This window comes from Bubalus kerabau, chromosome 1, assembly GCF_029407905.1.
Source record: "Bubalus kerabau isolate K-KA32 ecotype Philippines breed swamp buffalo chromosome 1, PCC_UOA_SB_1v2, whole genome shotgun sequence".
Lineage (NCBI taxonomy): Eukaryota > Metazoa > Chordata > Mammalia > Artiodactyla > Bovidae > Bubalus > Bubalus kerabau.
The window spans coordinates 258,156,030-258,176,472 of record NC_073624.1 but is presented as its reverse complement, the minus strand read 5'-3'; the positions used below and the strand labels follow the sequence as shown (position 1 = coordinate 258,176,472).

The window sequence follows — 20,443 nt, the reverse complement described above, 5'->3', positions numbered from 1 at the left end:
AACTGCTGGATTATGTGGGAAGAGTATGTTTGTTTATACAGGAAACTGACAACTTATATTCCAAAGTGACTACCATTTTGCATTCCAACCAGCAATGAATGCCAGTTCCCATTGCTCCACATCCTCTCCAGCATTTGTCATCAGTAATCTGGATTGTGGCCATTCTAATAGGCATGGAGTGGTATTTCATTGTTGCTTTAACTTGCATGTCCCTGAGGTCATATGATGTGAAGCAGAGTTAAAGCATTTTGATTCTTGAGAAGGGTTATCATTTTGGCTAGTTCTTACAATAGCAAAGACTTGTTTATTTCATTCATCCATTACCAAACATTGTCACCTAGGAGACAGCAAGGTAAGAGGGTGTTTGAAATACAGTACAGGTGAGTTCTGACACATAGCGGATAAGGACAAATTTGGATGAGGTGTATTTCTAACATCAGCGAGTATTCTGGTACAGATGGTAAAAGCTTTTCCCTGGTAAAGCAGAGGCCACCGAAAGGGAGCCAGTGACCTTGAGCAGAGGTGTTGGAAGATACTAAACATGATTTTGCCTTCTTTATAATTTTGATGAGCCCTCTGGCCCTGTCTCAGTCGCCCGCTTTTGCCTCTCCATCTCGTGTGCATTTGTACAAGGTGTGCCATGGCAGTCATGCCAGAAGTAAACCCAGATCCCATTTTAAGGACAAGTCTCTAAAAGCTTCCTGGAGGATGGGGCAGAGGGAAAGAAGGAAGACAGTCATCATCAACCCTGAAAAATGTATTTGTTTGTTTATTTATTGAGGACCGCTATGTATGAAGCCCTGAATTAAGAACGATCTCAAAAATATAGGGATGATATATAACCTCCCCAAACATAAACTCTTCCTAGAAGAAAAAAACACATGTTAGACTTCCCTGGTGGTCCAGTGGTAAAGATTCCGCCTGCCAGTGCAGGGGACACAGCCTCCTGATCCCTGGTTCCACACGCGGTGGAGAAACTAAGCTCATGTGCTGCAACTACCGAAGCCCACATGCCCTAGTGCCCTTGAGCTGCAACAAGAGATGCCACCGCAATGCGCAGGCCACACAGGCAACTAGACAGGAGTGCCTGCTCGTTACAACTAGAGAAAGCCCACTCGCAGCAATGAAGACCCGGTACAGCCGAAAATGCTTTTGAACTGTGGTGTTGGAGAAGACCCTTGAGAGTCCTTTGGACTTCAAGGAGATCCAACCAGTCCATCCTAAAGGAGATCAGTCCTGGGTGTTCATTGGAAGGACTGATGTTGAAGCTGAAACTTCAATACTTTGGCCACCTGATGCGAAGAACTGACTCATTGGAAAAGACCCTGATGTTGGGAAAGACTGAGCGCAGGAGGAGAAGGGGACGACAGAGGATGAGATGGTTGGATGGCATCACCGACTCAATGGACATGGGTTTGGGTGGACTCCAGGAGTTGGTGATGGACAGGGAGGCCTGGTGTGCTGCGGTTCATGGGACACAGTTGCAAGGAGTCAGACACAATTGAGTGACTGAACTGAATTGAACAGCCAAAAATAAATCAATTTAAAAAATTTTAATTTATTTAGTTTTAAGTGAAGGATAAATGCTTTACAGAATTTTGTTGTTTTCTGTCAAACATCAGCAAGAATCAGCCCTTTAGAACACATGTTATTATAAAAATTAAGGAATACACACAAGAGATCGCATAGACCATACACAGCAAATATTCCTGCCTTGTACTAAGCCGGTAATAGTTTTTAAAAGTATGACCTGGGGGACAGGAATAGCCATTCACCTAAGTGCTAAATCACAGAGATTTCCCTAAGCTGGGCAAATGCTAGCAAGAGGGCATAACAAATGAAGAAGAGCTATTTGGAGGATGGGCATAGACTGGGCCCCCCTCCTTCCTGCACAAACGTGTTGATTCTGTGACTCCAACCAGGCTGAGGGAAAGATGGTTGGAACATTTCCTGAGACAATGGCCCGATTGAAAGGTCACTTCCTGCCACTTTCCATCTCCCTGAGGGGAAATCCCACGCTGGCCCCAGTGCACAGGGATGGCTATGTTGAAAGCCAGGCTTTGAACAAATGCCTGCCTGCCAGAGTCACTGGCCTCTACTTCAGGATTTAGAGATGAATCAAGGATAAGTATTCATGCCTAAATGTCCACTCGAATATAATGCAATTGGTATCATTTTCAACTCACAATCGCTATAAAGTAGCTGTGAGCGTTTTCTTATACTTCATTGACTCTATGATTTTTCATATCATCTAAGAAACAGAAATTCTTCACTCCCAAATGAGCAACATTTTGAACTCAACCCTGACCCTAACATGATAGAAATCTGTGCCGTTGAAAAGAAACATAAAGTGTTTCGTTGTTTTGTTCTGTCTCTTCCCCTGAAAGCCATCCAAGGGCAGAATCCTGTTGCCTGTGTTCACAATGAATATGACATAGAAAGAACATGATATTTTAGACAGAGCTTTCAGAAAAATCCATATAAGGACAAAAAGAAACATTTGATGCTGAATTCTTTCCTAATTTAAGACATTTTGAGTCCAGTTTTTATTTCTTTTTTTTTTTTTAAAGGAATAAGACAAATTCCAGGGCAAATGCCCCTGGGATTTCTTGTGTGAGCTGAACATAGTGATGAGCAGACATTGTCTAAGTCATTGCAGGAACCCTAGATAACCTAAATGTTCCCGCTGCGTGGCCAGCCAGCGCCAGCCTGCACAAGAGGTCTCTCCCTTCCCCAGCCACATCCACACTCCCTGAATTCTGACACATTTCAGTACCCTACCATTTTAAGCATGCTGGTGTGTTGTTTTGAAATTGCTCTCACATTATTTCATGGCAGCATTTAATAATTGAATGTGATGCTTATCAAAGCAAATGATCTGTATCAGAATCACCTGGCATTTTATTAACATGCAGATTCCTGAGCCCCTGCCTGGAATTGCTGACTGTGGAACACCTAAGCAAGAGGCCTGGGTATCTGCATTGTTATAGACACTCCTGTGGTTCGGATCCACAGTGTAAAGAATCCTGGACTTGAACTATAGTCTTAGTTCCAGTATTCACCATTCGTTACAGACTTTCAGCCAATCACTTAATCTCTGGACAGTTTGTCAACTATAACATAGGATTATTGTGAAATACATACATATATATATATATGCTAAAGTATTCATAAATATAGAAAAATATTCACATGTGTACTTGTGAATTCCCTGCTTTTGCTGCTGCTAAGTCGCTTCAGTCATGTCCAACTCTGTGCGACCCCAGAGATGGCAGCCCACCAGGCTCCACTGTCCCTGGGATTCTGCAGGCAAGAACACTGGAGTGGGTTGCCATTTCCTTCTCCAATGCATGAAAGTGAAAAGTGAAAGTGAAGTCGCTCAGTCCTGTCCGACTCCTAGCGACCCCCATGGACTGCAGCCTACCAGGCTCCTCCCTCCATGGGATTTGCCAGGCAAGTGTACTGGAGTGAGGTGCCATTGCCTTCTCCATGAATTCCCTAGTTAGGTGATAAAATCTTTGAGACCCAGGAGTTTCTTTATTGTATTTTCCTTATCAGTAATGTCATTTTAACAGCAGGATTTCAGAAAATAGTTGTTTAATTTACCATACAGCACAAGCCTTGGAAGCATTTGTGCCCTGATACTTAGAGAAAGTTAATTAGCCACCAGGAAACCGTATCAATGTGGAATTTACCTTGGACCAGGGTCATCCCTAGGATGTGCAGGTTAATCAACTATCAGAGTTTCTTAATCTGAATGAAGTTGTTGCTTGCTGTCTAATAGTCTTTTAAGATGGACACGTAAGGCCTCCTGGCCTATTTATTTAATTTTCCAGGATAAAAATAATTCAGGTAGCCTTACAAGTCAGGTTGACTACCCAAAATGGATCAGAGTAAGAGTAAGGGTCTTTTTTTGTTGTTATTAACTTAAAAAAAAAAAAGAAAGAACTTCATTGGGGACATTATTTTAATGCTTTCTGAAGTCAATACATTTAGTACTGTGTTACATCCCTATTTTAAAAATGAATAAACTTAATTCACAGGGAAGTTAGGTGGCTTTCTCCAGTAGGCTGATTTGTCTGTCTCCACAAGAGGAAAAGAACCTATCAAAGGGTTAGGCTGAGCACGTGGGTCTGGCAGGGTATCCTGCACCCAGAGACCCATGAGTCTGCTGCTGACAGTCACTGAGAGACTGACTCACCTCTGCTGTGTTCTATGGTTGACCAACTTCTTTTTGTTTTCATTGAGAAATGTATTTCTTTAAATACGATAGCAGACGGACTGGTTCAAAATTGGGAAAGGAGTACATCAAGGCCGTATATTGTCACACTTATATGCAGAGCACATCATGTGACATGCCAGGCTGGATGAATCCCAAACTGGAATCAAAACTGCTGGAAGAAATAACAACGACCTCAGACAGGCAGATGATACTACTGTGATGTCAGAACTAAGAGCCTCCTGATGAAGGTGAAGGAGGAGAATGAAAAAGCTGGCTTAAAACTCAACATTCAAAACACTAAGCTCATGGCATCACTTTATGGCAAATAGATGGGGAAAAAGTGGAAACAGTGACAGATTTTATTTTCCTGGACTCCAAAATCACTGGGGACACTGACTGAGGCCATGAAATTAAAAGACACTTGCTCTTGGCAAGGAAAGCTATGACAAGCCTAAACAGCGTATTAAAAAGCAGAGATATCACTTTGCCAGCAAAGGTCTGTATAGTAAAAACTATGGCTTTTCCAGTAGTCATGTACTGATGTGAGAGCTGGACCATAAAGAAGGCTGAGTGACAAAGAATTGATGCTTTCGAACTGTGGTGCTGTAGAAGATGCTTAAGAGTCCCTTGGACAGCAAGGAAATCAAACCAGTAAATCCTAAAGAAAATCAACCCTGAATATTTACTGGAAGGACTGATGCTGAAGATGAAGATTCAGTACTCTGGCCACCTGATGCTAAGAACTGACTCACTGGAAAAGACTTTGATTCTAGGAAAGACTGAGGTAAGGCACAGAAGAGGACAACAGAGGATGAGATGTTTGGATGCTCTCACCAACTCAATGGACATGAGTTTGAGCAAACAGCAGGAGGTAACTTCAGGAGTAACCTGCAGAAGGACAGCGAAGCCTGTTGTGCTGCAGTTCATGGGGTCACACAAGTAGGACATGACTTAGCAACTGAAAAAAACAACAAATACAGTAAAGTCTTCACTCAGGTATAGGTCAGTTTTATAGCCTTGGAGTCATTTTCATTTTGTAAAGTCAGCGTTTCCACAAGTTCGTGATACAGGATAAAAAGAAGAGGACTTTTTTACATGAATAATTATGTATTTATGATATGGTTATTGGAAAAAATGAATAACCAGTGTACCAAATCTTAATTTCAAAAATAGTATTACAGAGATGAAGTCAGTAGTAGCAGTGATAGTTGCTCAGTCGTGTCCAACTCTTTGTGACCCATGGACTGTGGCCTGCCAGGCTTCTCTGTCCATGGAATTCTCCTGGCAAGAATACTAGAGTGGGTAGCCATTTCCCTCTCCAGGGGATCTTCCCAGGCCAGGGATTGAACCTGGGCCTCCCACAGTGCAGGCAGATTCTTTGCCATCTGAGCCCTAAGACTTCATCAAAGATAAAGTTAAATACTTTTAAATGGTGAATTGATATAAGGCTAATTTAACTGAAAACATTAAATAATATTTTGGGTATTGTGCAGATTATTACCAACTTGTGGAAGAACAGTTTGGGGAAGACTGCTGTAAATTGACTCTGCATACCTCTCTGTTTCATTTTGAGCTGCTTTTGCAATTTAACTTGAAGAAAAAATATTCATTTCTCTATTTTCAAGTTCTTTAATGGCTGTCACAAAGGAGCCCTTCTTGAGCCAACAACCTATCTGTACTTCATTTGAAATCATACTATTGATTATGTGATCCCAAATCACACTAAATACAAAGAGAGTAATAATAGCTTCATGTATTGATTATTAACATGAACTATACACTAGGCTAGTCATTATACGTATAGTGTTATTAACTGTCAGAATACCTGTGGGGTAGGTATCATTATCTGCCACTCCCCCCAACATGGGCTTCCCATGGCTCAGAGGTTAAAGCATCTGCCCACAATGCAGGAGACCTGGGTTTGATCCCTGGGTTGGGAAGATCCCCTGGAGAAGGAAATGGCAACCCACTCCAGTCTTCTTGCCTGGAAAACCCCCCAACATGCTAAATGTAGGAACCAGAAATGGAACTCAAATCTGTCATTCCATTAAGTCTTTATTCTTTCCTGGATACACATTGCCTTTCTGTACTAAATATTCCCCCCACCCCCCCACTTGGTGAAATTCTTTTTTTTTTTTTTAATTTTATTTTTAAACTTTACAATATTGTATTAGTTTTGCCAAATATCGAAATGAATCCGCCACAGGTATACCTGTGTTCCCCATCCTGAACCCTCTTCCCTCCTCCCTCCCCATACCCTCCCTCTGGGTCGTCCCAGTGCACCAGCCCCAAGCATCCAGTATCGTGCATCTGGATTGGTGACTCGTTTCATACATGATATTATACATGTTTCAATGCCATTCTCCCAAATCTCCCCACCCTCTCCCTCTCCCACAGAGTCCATAAGACTGATCTATACAAAATGAATCCGCCACAGGTATACATGTGTTCCCCATCCTGAACCCTCTTGGCAAAACTAATACAGTTATGTTTAAAAATAAAATAAAATTAAAAAAAAAAAAAGACTGATCTATACATCAGTGTCTCTTTTGCTGTCTCGTACACAGGGTTATTGTTACCATCTTTCTAAATTCCATATATATGCATTAGTATACTGTATTGGTGTTTTTCTTTCTGGCTTACTTCACTCTGTATAATAGGCTCCAGTTTCATCCACCTCATTAGAACTGATTCAAATGTATTCTTTTTAATGGCTGAGTAATACTCCATTGTGTATATGTACCACAGCCTTCTTTTCCATTCATCTGCTGATGGACATCTAGGTTGCTTCCATGTCCTGGCTATTATAAACAGTGCTGCGATGAACATTGGGGTACATGTGTCTCTTTCTCTTCTGGTTTCCTCAGTGTGTATGCCCAGCAGTGGGACTGCTGGATCATAAGGCAGTTCTATTTCCAGTTTTTTAAGGAATCTCCACACTGTTCTCCATAGTGGCTGTACTAGTTTGCATTCCCACCAACAGTGTAAGAGGGTTCCCTTTTCTCCACACCCTCTCCAGCATTTATTGCTTGTAGACTTTTGGATCGCAGCCATTCTGACTGGCGTGAAATGGTACCTCATAGTGGTTTTGATTTGCATTTCTCTGATAATGAGTGATGTTGAGCATCTTTTCATGTGTTTGTTAGCCATCTGTATGTCTTTGGAGAAATGTCTATTTAGTTCTTTGGCCCATTTTTTTGATTGGGTCATTTATTTTTCTGGAGTTGAGCTGTATGAGTTGCTTGTATATTTTTGAGATTAGTTGTTTGTCAGTTGCTTCATTTGCTATTATTAAATGTCTTACATAGAAAAGTTTCAGCAAGAGTACTGAAGTTTTAGAAAAACTATAGGCTATATTTGTATGTGTCTTTAAGTGAACTGAATTGATTCTATTTGTAAAGGGGTTACCTTCAAAGGGTCTGCCAACTCATTTTATCTCTTTTTGATGAAGCCAACAGTCCCTTTCTTTCCCATGGAGATCAAAACCTGGCAACCATATTTGCACATGAGACCCTACCTGGTTGTGGCCAGCTAGGAGTCAACACCTTTCCTAAGTCAAAGTAGCTCTGATTGATATTCTTTCCTGTAAATCTGGACTGAAGACTACTTTGCTAAACAATGTTAGTTGCTCAGTCTTGTTTGACTCTGCAATTTCATGGACTGTTACCCACCAGGCTCCTCTGTCCATGGAATTCTCCAGAGAAGAATACTGGAGTGGGTTGTCATGCCCTTCTCCAGGGGATCTTCCTGACCCAGGGATTGAACCTGGGTCTCCTGCACTGCAGGCAGATTCTGTACCATCTGAGCCACCAGGGCTCTGATGGATTTTATTTCCTGCAAATGTGGACTGAGGACTACTTTGCTAAACAGAGGACATGTAAATTGAGGAGCTGTGGATAGTAGAGAGTGCAGAGAAGCAGAGAAGGAAACCTGAGTACCTAGAACTCAAGAATAAGACCTTGAGATGAGAGAGAAAGAGAAAGAGGCTATGTTACACAACAGGAAATTTAACACTTGGCCTCTAGCCAGAAATTTTTGAATGAAGAAAAATATTTCAAGGCGTGTGAGTTCTTCACGAGCTCTCCTGCCCTTGTGCCCTGTGAAGTATCCTTACAATAAATTCTTATGTTTTAACGAAGTCAATCTGACATGGAACTCTGTTATTATAACCAAAAAGGTGTTAAGTAATACACTTGTAATGTTGGAAGGAAATTTCTCCTTAAAGACTCTCCTTTGAATGATTGTGTACTGTTCGTTTCTTTCTGATCATTTACTGGTGATGACCATATTAGAGATGATTTCAGTTAGTTCTAGAAGCCAGGCCATTTAACTTAATTGTAATGTAACTCAAGAAGCAGTCAAATGACTCAAGTTCTCTGATGGGTTTCATTAAATTGTCTAAATATTTTTGCATCATAAAGATATTCAAATGAGAAAATATCACATTCTCCTCAAAAGGGCAGAATCACAAAAATAATGGCTTTATTTATCCAACAAACACCTATTCATCTCATTTAAGTGCTCCTCTACTCATCCTGGCTTAACCATTCTTAATGGAAACTCCAGAATAATTTTTGGCCCAGACAAAAGTAGAGCCACATTTAGCAACCAAAGCATGTATGTTTAAAAACTGCCCCTTACTTAGCATGTGTTAATATGATGGTGCATACCAGAGGAACAAAATAAAATCATCACAAGAAGTGACTGCAAAACACAAGCACTCTGGATAATTCAAAAGAAGCCTTTCAGCTGGCTTGGACAATTTGGTTTTGATTTCATACATCACCAAAGTGAGACATTAAAGAATACTCTATACAGGGTACTTTTTTTTGTTATTCATCTATGTTTTCCCTTGAGTTTAAGAAAGAAAAAAAAATAGTGGAAAATCATAGCATTTTTTTCATTGAAATGATTTTTTTTTAATGAGTTTGGCAATTAAAATCAGATTTTTTTAAGCAAAAAAAAAAAAAAACAAATACATCTGAGTAAGAAACTTCTACTCAAAGTTTTAGCAGAATGTGGATTAAATTATTGGTTTTTAAACCACCCTTTAAAAGTGGCACTGACTCTGGAATGGAAAAATCAGTAGATCCAAAGTAGAACAAGATTTCAACACCAGTAAAATTGAAGGCTAAATTAAAAGTTCATGTACATTATTTACAAATTAATAATCCTTGGGAGGCTCTGACTATAACATCTTCCTAGCTGAAACTAATCTTTTCCTAAGTGTTTGCTTTTACCAATTGTTTCTAGTTCATTAGAGAAATTCTTCAGGCTTTAGCCTTTATTGAAATCTGGAGTTTGATCCTTCAAGTAGATTTTGGGTAGCAACTCCACATGAGCCTGACTATCCAGTCTCTTGACCTTATTTCTTTTGGCCTAAAAGTTTTCCTTTCAATACTTCTGCCCTGGAGAATAAAAGCAGAAGTGGGACGTACCATTGCTTTGTGAGCTGCCATAAAAGTTGGCATGTGTTAAAAGATCGGAGTGCTAGGAGACCACTGAAGCTATAAATACATGTTTTTAAAAAAAAAAAATCTGGTGAGTAGTACATTATTATTGTATGTCGGGTTGCATATGAGTTTACATCTACAAAGTGAACACCTTGCTGAAAAATGAGCCTGTAGAGGTTAACTTTGAAAGGAAGAATTAATGCAGAAGGCTTCAACTGAATATTTCTGTTTGAAACCTAAAAACTCAATGTGCATTACTTATCGAATTTATCAGACCATTCAGAGTAATCATTAAGCCACTGTTAATATACAAGTACATAGCAGAGTAATCGGAGAAGGCAATGGCACCCCACTCCAGTACTCTTGCCTGGAAAATCCCATGGACAGAGGAGCCTGGTAGGCTGCAGTCCATGGGGTCGCACAGAGTCAGACACGACTGAGCGACTTCACTTTCATGCATTGGAGGAGGAAATGGCAACCCACTCTAGAATTCTTGCCTGGAGAATCCCAGGGACAGGGGAGCCTGGTGGGCTGCCATCTATGGGGTCGCACAGAGTCGGACACGACTGAAGCGACTTAGCAGCAGCAGTAGCAGCAGCAGCAGAGTAATGGACCAGGCTGACCCTATATGGGAGAATAAGCAACTTCCTGTGAAGAGTCTATTAGAGACAATATCTCCTTAAACTCCCACAGTGGTGCTTTAACCCCTGGCTAATGCCAGCAGAAATCTGTAGCTGTTAAAAAGGAAACCCTTTTAAGGCTCCATGCAAACTCTCTCTGCTGCTTACTCCTTTATCTGGGAAGAAATATTTTTTTCCTTTAGCCTCAGTTTCAACCACATTCCTTATCTGAAGCTTTTCGCCTATCAGCTCCTTCCTTTCACCCAATCCCCACTGCAGCTGAATTAACAAATCAATCTCGAGCTCCTCTGTGTTACCATAGCATTGTGTTAATACCTGTAACACAGCGCTTACCATGTTGTATTAAAATTAGCTCTGTGTGTGTGGAACTATCATCACGATCCTGGAGATTTTTGAAAGTGGAGACAATGAGTTATTCATTCAGCGTTTTCTTAATAATGTGCCTGAATCTTTTGTGACCCCGTGGACTGTAGCCCACCAGGCCCCTCTGTCCAAGGGCTTTCCCAGGCAAGAATACTGAAGTGGCTTGCCATTTCCTACTCCAGAGGATCTTCCCAACCCAGGGATTGAACCCACGTCTACTGAATTGGCAAGTGGATTCATCACTGCTGAAGCACCTGGGAAGCCCTTGTGTATAACAGGAACCCAAAAGATGTTCATCAGAACAAGTGAATGAAATCCTCTTGATAAAAGTTTACTCGTGCTTTCTCTCATTCACACCTCTATTCAACAAGTAGTGTTACTTAGGATATATTTTGTGTCTTACTGCAAAATATTTTCTCAGATCCATTTCTGAAAAGTAAAGGGTAGAGGCCTGGAGGCCACTGGAAATTTTTCAAACACACGACATCATGTCTTGCAGGGATCCCCAATATCTAGTATCTAAGGCCCGATGATCTAAAGTGGAGTGGATGTAATAATAAAAGAAAGAAAGTACACAATTGTAATGTGCTTGCATCATTCAGAAACTATCCCTCCAGCCCCAGTCCATGGAAAATCCATCCTCCACGGAACTGGTCCCTGATGCCAAAAAGGTTGGGGACCACTGTCCCCAGGTGGTGCAGAGAAAAAGAGATAAGAATACAACTTCCCCTGATTAAAATTTTTGTTTATGGCTATCTCTGATACTAAACATATAGCATGTGTTTGATGCTTTTTGAATGATTGATTAATTGACTACAACTGAAGTTCAACTGTTTTCTGTGCAAGCAAGGGATAATAATTTCTGCTAAAAATTTCATCCTCTACAAAAACTTTTTTAGGTTTTGTCTTAGCAGCTAACCTACACAAGACTGATACCATTCCTCACTTTAAATTTTCTGGTATATATATATCTTCATACTCTAAATATATATCCATCATGATTATATTTACACAGTATTTGCTGAGACTTTCACTCTCCCTCTTTTCTTAAAGACTTCCTTCTCTCTTTTATTTTTGGCTGTGCTGGGTCTTCACTGCTGCACGCGGGCTTTCTCTAGTTGTGGTGCTCTGCAGCTCCTCTGCATTGTAGTGTGTGGGCTTCTCATTGCAGGGGCTTCTCTTGTTGCAGAGCATGGGCTCCAGGCAGGCGGGCTTCAGTAGTTGCAGCTCACTGGCTCAGGAGTTGTGGTGTGTGGGCTTAGCTGCTCTACGGCATGTGGAATCTTCCCAGACCAGGGATCGAACTGGTGTCTCCTGTACTACAAGCTGGATTCTTAACCACTGGGCCAGCAGGAAAGCCCTTACACCCTTTATAATATGCTGATTTGCAGGGAGGGGATATATGTATACCTATGGTTGATTCATGTTGAGGTTTGACAGAAAACAGCAAAATCCTGTAAAGCAATTATCCTTCAATAATAAATTAATTAATTAAAAAAAACTGAATCACTATGCTGTATACCAGAAACTAGTATCATATTGTAAGTAACTATACATCAATAATAATAATGTGAAGAAAGCTGAGCGCCAAAGAATTGATGCTTTTGAACTGTGGTGTTGGAGAAGACTCTTGAGAGTCCCTTGGACTGCAAGGAGATCCAACCAGTCCATTCTGAAGGCGATCAGTCCTGGGTGTTCTTTGGGAGGACTGATGCTAAAGCTGAAACTCCAGTACTTTGGCTGCCTCATGCAAAGAGTTGACTCATTGGAAAAGACTCTGATGCTGGGAGGGATTGGGGGTAGGAGGAGAAGGGGACGACAGAGGATGAGATGGCTGGATGGCATCACTGACTTGATGCACATGAATTTGAGTGACCTCCAGCAGTTGGTGATGGACAGGGAGGCCTGGCATGCTGCAATTCATGGGGTCGCAAAGAGTTGGACATGACTGAGCTACTGAACTGACTGATACATCAATAAAAAAGATGATCAGATCAGATCAGATCAGTTGCTCAGTCGTGTCTGACTCTTTGCTACCCCATGAATCGCAGCACACCAGGCCTCCCTGTCCATCACCAACTCCCGGAGTTCACTGAGACTCACATCCATAGAGTCAGTGATGCCATCCAGCCATCTCATCCTCTGTCGTCCCCTTCTCCTCTTGCCCCCAATCCCTCCCAGCATCAGAGTCTTTTCCAATGAGTCAACTCTTCACATCAGGTGGCCAAAGTACTGGAGTTTCAGTTTTAGCATCATTCCTTCCAAAGAAATCCCAGGGCTGATCTCCTTGAGAATGGACTGGTTGGATCTCCTTGCAGTCCAAGGGACTCTCAAGAGTCTTCTCCAACACCACAGTTCAAAAGCATCAATTCTTCAGCACTCAGCTTTCTTCACAGTCCAACTCTCACATCCATACATGACCACTGGAAAAACCATAGCCTTGATTAGACGGACCTTTGTTGGCAAAGTAATGTCTCTGCTTTTTAATATGCTATCTAGGTTGGTCATAACTTTCCTTCCAAGGAGTAAGTGTCTTTTAATTTCATGGCTGCAGTCACCATCTGGAGAAAAATATCTTCTCTTTGAAGTGAAAAGTAATATTTTTATGCTTTTATAAACTGGGATTTAAAAAATCCCAGCGCTGGACCATAAAGAAGGTAGAGTGCTGAAGAATTGATGCCTTCGAACTATGGTGCTAGAGAAGACTCCTGAGAGTCCCTTGAACAGCAAGGAGATCAAACCAGTCAATCTTAAATGAAATCAACCCTGAATACTCGTTGGATGGACTGATGCTGAAGTTGAAACTCTGGTATTTTGGTCATCTGCTGTGAACAGCTGACTCACTGGAAAATTCCCTGATGCTGGGAAAGACTGAGGGCAGAAGGAGGAAAGGGCATCAGAGGATGAGATGGTTGGATGGCATCACCAATGCAAAGGACATGAACTTGGGCAAACTTCGGGAGATAGTGATGGACAGAGAGGCCTTGTGTGCTGCAGTCCACGGGGTCACAAGGAATCAGACATGACTGGGTGACTGAACAACAAGCAAGAACAACAAACTGGGATTGATTGATTGGTTCTTTACTAAGACAGCAATCACATATATTAACAATGATCAAATTTGGGGGCTCCTTCTGCAGTCTTATCAAATGCCAGAATTACATTTTGTGCCATGTTAGTATCAAGCATGGATAACCAAACTCATAACTTCTTAATCTTTCACAGTTGGAAGAAACATAAGGAATGATCTATTTCAAGTTCAATACAAGAATCCCTTTCACTCCATTCTTCACAGCTAAAATCTATGGCTATAACTAGGGGCAAAATTGTCTTCCTGACAGTCTATTCCATTTCTGAAGAATTCTGATTCTTAGAATGCATTCCCCTTTACTGAGCCAAAATCAGATTCCTTGAACTTCAAACATTGATCCTGGCTCTAGCCTCTAGTATTTCAAAGATCTAATCTAATCTCTCTTCAAATATTGAAAGGCAGCCATGCTTCCCTCTAGGTATTTTCCAGTACAGCCTATAAACCTGGATAAATCTGTATCATCTAGCACACATGTGTCTATTAACCACAAGGACATCATGAGAGATCACTTCAAAGTCCTTGCTCATGTACTAACGCCAGTATTTCTTCCACCACCAATTAAATAAGCAAAGTGAACCAGTCACGATTGTGCTTAAGAAACTCATGTTGGCTCTTAATTATCATTGCTTCCTTTGGGGTGCACATAAGCAATCTGCTTGGTAGTTTATTTGGAAATGGGCTCATTTTTGTTTCCAGAATCTCTATTTTGTCACAATTCAACTGGTGGGCATAGAGTGGAGTCTAAGTATTTGCAGTGGAGGAAGGGGATAGATTTAATAGAGGGAATTGGTTATATAGAAGCAGAAAGGCTCACTCAACTGGGGATTGGTGAGGTAACCCAGAGATTAGAAATAGCAGGAAGTTACTGGGACTTCTAGGTTAGAAGGGAAAAGGGAAAAAGCCTGTGAGACCAGGGTCAAGTCTTAGGATCACTCAGTGGAAGACAGGACTGGGACAAGAAGGAAGACCAGGAGCTGCACATACAGAGAGGACATGACTTGAGACATTCCAGAGATACCACCGGAGGCACAGAGAAACAGGGAAAATCACCTGGCTTCCCCCTTCCTCCAGCACTCTACTCTCCAACTGGGGTTTCCCACTGGCTGAATCCACTGGAAGGTCAGCTGACATGCAAGTCTGGGAAATGCAGCCAGCATGGCAGCCAGAGCAGAGCAGGGGAGAGGACTTGCCACAATTCTCCAGGAAGTCTTCAAAAATTACACATGGAGAGTATTGCAGTACTTCTGATGACAGCCTTATTGTGGTTTTTTTTTGGAGCTTGCTCCTCACACAAATGTCTTGGCCAAATCTGAATATGGCATTACCTGTGTTGCTATTACTGTTACTGTTGTTGTTGTCTACCTCCACACTGGTATTTACCAGTGTGCCAACAAAGGTCCATCTAGTCAAGACTATGGTTTTTCCTGTGGTCATGTATGGATGTGAGAGTTGGACTATAAAGAAAGCTGAGCACCAAAGAAATTGATGCTTTTGAACTGTGGTGTTGGAGGACACTCTTGAGAGTCCTTTGGACTGCAAGGAGATCCAACCAGTCCATTCTAAAGGAGATCAGCCCTGGGATTTCTTTGGAAGGAATGATGCTAAAGCTGAAACTCCAGTCCTTTGGCCGCCTCATGCGAAGAGTTGACTCATTGGAAAAGACCCTGATGCTGGGAGGGACTAGGGGCAGGAGGAGAAGGGGATGACAGAAGATGAGATGGTTGGATGTCATCACTGACCAATGGACATGAGTTTGGGTAAACTCCAGAAGTTGGTGATGGACAGGGAGGCCTGGCGTGCTGCAGTCGATGGGGTCGCAGAGAGTCGGACACGACTGAGCAACTGAACTGAACTGAACTGAGCACATGGGAGACATAAAGTTAAGACAAATTGTCTGATTTTGGGAAAGTCAATTCCATGCATGCATGCTAAGTCGCTTCAGTCATGTCTGACTCTTTGTGACCCTGCAGAGTATAGCCCGCCAGGCTCCTCTGTCCATGGGATTCTCCAGGCAAGAATACTGGAGTGGGTTGCCGAGCCCTTCACCAGGGGATCTTCCCAACCCAGGGTTCGAACTGGCAACTCTTATGTCTCCTGCACTGGCAGGCAGGCTCTTTACCACTAGCACCACCTGGAAAGACCTCCTCCTCTGTTTGATGTTCAATTTCTGCTTAATCATGTTTGCACTGTGTTTTTTTAATTTGTAGTTGATGTTAATAATAAATTAACTGGAATTATCAGATCTAGCTTTTCCCTTCTTAGAGGGTTTACTTGACAATATCTGCACTTAATTGCTTTTCTAATAATACACACCCAACTTTCATTGTTGTGAGGAATATAAAATGTATCGTAAAACATTCAACTGACATTTCAATGGTGTACATCAAAAGGCCTTTGATATTATATTTTAAAAGTAATTCCATATTCTTTTGAGATTTTTAGAATATTTATATAGTATCCCTGGCACAAACATTTTAGCATTTTAACAGCCAGGGAGCTTTATAAAATCATAAGTCAGCTGACTGAGTTTATGAATTTAATCTTTCCACAACAAAACGTCTGGCTTTAACAGTAATTGGGGGAATTGAACAGCAATTGCATCTTGGTGTTGTTTCAGGATGCATATCCAGCTTTTCCTGACTATCCAAAGGGAACATTTTAATCAAGGACACTTCACTGATCTTCAGATGATGACACTTGGAGCTGTGCTGTTTCTTATAGTAGACACTGGCCATGGAAAACTACCAGAAACTTGAGATGTGGTTCTTCTGAATTGGCATAAGCCCATTCTCTGACTAAGCATAAAATACCCCAAATTTCAAAGACTTAGTATGAAGAAAAAAAATGCAAAATACCTTATTTTATGTTGATCCCATGGTAAAATGATAGAGTCTAGATAGACTACATTCAGTAAAATGCTATTAAAATTCATGTCACCTGTTTCTTTTTATTTTTGAAAACTTGGCTCCTAGGAAATTTAAAAATATATATATGGCTAACATTTGTGGCTTTGGTTGTATTACTTTTGGGTGGTGCTGGTTTAGAGTCAATGAAGAAGTGACTGTCTGCTGAGACAGGACATAGCAACCAAAGGAGAAGTCATCTCTCCTTTTAATTAGTTTTGTAATAGCAACAGATTCCATGTCAGACAGTTAAAAGAGACAGGGCTATTCTCTTCAGTCAAGCAAAACTCCCACTGTGGTTCCTAAGAGTTCTGCCTGAGTGAAACAAATGAGATTAGGCCCATGATGTTTACTTCAGAAGAAAACATTCTCTTTTCTGAAACTTTCTTAGTACATTGTTGGCTACCAGGCTATGGAAGTGCAGAACCAAGACATGATGAAAGAACAATAAAGGAACAATTTGAAAGTGTTGTTTTGAAACATGTAACGAGCGCTGTCAGCCACTGGTTCTTTCCATTTTGTACATTTCCATTTCCTGACTGCAGTTTAAGAACATTTCACTGCATGTTACTATCAATCATCCTTAACCTACAAGTGCGCTGTACATTTGTAACAGTTAATTGGCATATTTAAAGTAAATAGCTCCTTAGTTTTGTTGTGAAGGTTTTGCATACAAATCTCTAACACCACACGCTTTGTTTGTTTCAGTAACAAATACCCGTGTCTGCACCACTGCCACGTCTGTCAGTAGATGAATAGAGATGCAATCGCACTGAAATACCCGGCCCGGGAAACGACAGCCCAAGTGATGCGCAGTGCGTAAGCAGGCCCTCCTTGCCCCTCAAAGATGCCCACACAGAGGGAAGAACACAAACACAGGAAAAGGAGAGCCAATGGCAAGTTTGAGGAGGATGGTCAAGAAGAAAGAGAGGAAAAAAAAAAAAGTTACAACTTTGCCTATGCATTTTCTGTGTGTTAAGCTGAAAGTCAAAGTGTTAGTTGCCCAGCCGTGTCCGACTCTTTGCGACCCCATCGACTGTAGCCCACCAGGCTCCTCTATCCATGGGATTCTCCAGGCAAGAATACTGGAGTGGGTTGCCGTGACCTTCTCCAGGGGATCTTCCCAACCTGGGGATCAAACCTGGGTCTCCTGCATTGCAGCCAGATTCTTTACCATCTGAGCCACCGGGGAAACTCTAATAAGCCGAAAGAGACATTGTTTAGCTGACATTGTCTTGGCCTCTGCCATTTGTTCAATGTCAGGTTCACACTCGGCAAGCTTCCCGAAGCTCAGGGAGAGATATCACTGCAATCTTCTTTCCGCCTGGAGCCCAGCAGTAAGTGGAGTTGTGCCTCTTCCTTGGGCACCAGAGCTAAAATGGGAATGGGTTAGATATTTGACTAAAAAAAAATAAGATTAATAATAAGATGACATGAACTTCTTTCCAAATGAGACATCAATAGAGTTATAATATATACCTTAAGAACAAACAATCCACATTACATTTTGGATGAACTCCTATATCTCCAATACCTAGGAGGATGAATGCTAACCTGAGTCCCAACAATTTTTTACTACCCACGCCAAGAAGTCAAAAGAGACCATATGGTAGTTATGTGTGTGTGTGTGTGTGTGTGTGTGTGTGTGCGCGTGCACGCGTGCACATGCACATACCCATATCGTGAATTATATGAAGTGCTACTGATTCCTGTAGTCACAATTCTGAAATAGATTTTCCAGAGAAGAAAGAATACAAATGGTTTTTCCACGTGGATCATTATTAGATTCTATAAGAACCCTAAATGGCGACCCACTCCAGTACTCTTGCCTGGAAAATCCTATGGGCAGAGGAGCCTGATGGGCTGCCGTCTATGGGGTCGCACAGAGTCGGACACAACTGAAGTGACTTAGCAGCAGCAGCAGCAGCAAGAACCCTAAAAACTTAGAGGGTCTTAAATAAATTAACAATATCATTAATAATGGTAGTAAAATTAGAAATCAGAAATCACAGTAATACTATTGTTACCACAAATAACATTATTTCAATTCTATTCAAAGGTTAAAGAAGAAAAATGAACAGTTGTTATAGAAATAACCTGGAGATAATTTCTATTATTATTTCTTTGACAAAATTCAAATCTGAGATACCAAAAAACATTTCACTTAGAACATCATTGAGATATATCATTACTAAGCAGGCTTTGTGACTTTTATTATGCACTACCAGCAATGGCATTTTTTCAATGTCTGGAACATGCCAACACATCCTGCAAAGGTAAGAGTGACCTGAGCATGTGTCCTTCCTCCACTTCTGTGCATTATGTCTATCTTATAAGGAAAAAGGAGGAATGCTGCAAATAATGTCATTTCAAACATCAGAAAATGTGAAGAAGGGAACCTCTCTTTCTCAATAAAACTATCAGGAAGAATTTCCCATCTGTTTCTAAGTTTCTAGTATTGAACTCTTCAGTTGAGGTCCACAGTCTTTCATGATCCACTGTCAATTTCTAAACAGATGTTTGCCATCACTAACTTAAAACTAAAAAATCAGAATTCCTGTTGTTGCCAGGGTCCTATTTCCAATGAAGCTTTTCCATATCTATTGGGAGCAACACCCACCAGGCTGATATGGGGGAAGTACGTGCCTCTGTGTCACACAGACTGTTCACTTCAGGACTTCATCCTATTCTTTCTCCTGTATAGTATTTCCAAGATGTATTTCCAAGTATTTCCAAGATCCCTGTCCTTTCACAACTATGGTTGAAGCTCCCGAGTAAGGGTTAACACATAATAAGTAGATGACTGCTCTAACCTCCTTGCTGTGGATGGATTCATTGTCTCTATTTTGATCCATCTTATATAAAATGAAATTATGAACTCTACAGTGGTGCTTCTCACAGACACAGAAAACAAACTGTGGTTACCAAAGGGCAAAAGGGATGGGAGAGGGATAAATTAGGATTTGGGGATTAGCAGATACCAACTACCATGTATAAAATAAACTAGGACCTACTATAGAGCACAGGTAACTATATTCAATATCCTGTAATAAACCATAATGGAAAACAATATGAAAAAAATTACATATAAACAGATAAACACTGAATCACTTTACCAGACACTAACACAACATTGGAACAACTGCACGTCAATCAAAAACTAAATAAAAATAAAGTGGTGCTTCTTAAACTCTCTGTGCTAGTGAATGCAGGTTTTTTTCCTCCAATCTATAAGGGACTGAAACTTTGGTAAACTGAGACAAAACAAGTTTCTGAGAAAGTGATCACCTGCTTGGATGTCACAGTTAAGTCAAATTACTATGCAAATTGCTAAACAATGACTCTCAATTTCTGTGTCTATCATAGACCTTTTACCAGTCTGTTCATCTGACAAGTCTTCTGACAACACTCTGAGTAGCACCAATGAGCTACCTTCTATTAAATCACCATGAGTTTCTAGGCTTGCCATTTATATACTTCTAGTCCAAGCACCAAAAGTAAATACAAACCTAAATTAATTCTTCAAATGAGTTGTATTTAGGAAAGACCTGAAAAGCTATTTACTTGCCCATTAAATAATCTCTGATCACAAAATGCTTTATAATTATACAGGTGTTAGGAGAAGGGGGCAACCGAGGATGAAACTGTTGGATGACATCACTGACTCAGTGGACATGAGTTTACACAAACTCAGGGAGACAGTGAAGGACAGGGAAGCCTGGCATGCTGCAGTCCGTGGGGTCATGAAGAGTCGGACACGACTTAGTGAC

General features: G+C 41.1%; 1 long non-coding RNA gene across 3 annotated transcripts in view; it reads right to left on the bottom strand.

The window, feature by feature from the left end:
* Nucleotides 1-20,443, bottom strand: part of LOC129639084 (uncharacterized) — a 436,428-nt gene that overhangs the window by 279,508 nt on the left and 136,477 nt on the right. The window lies entirely within an intron of this gene.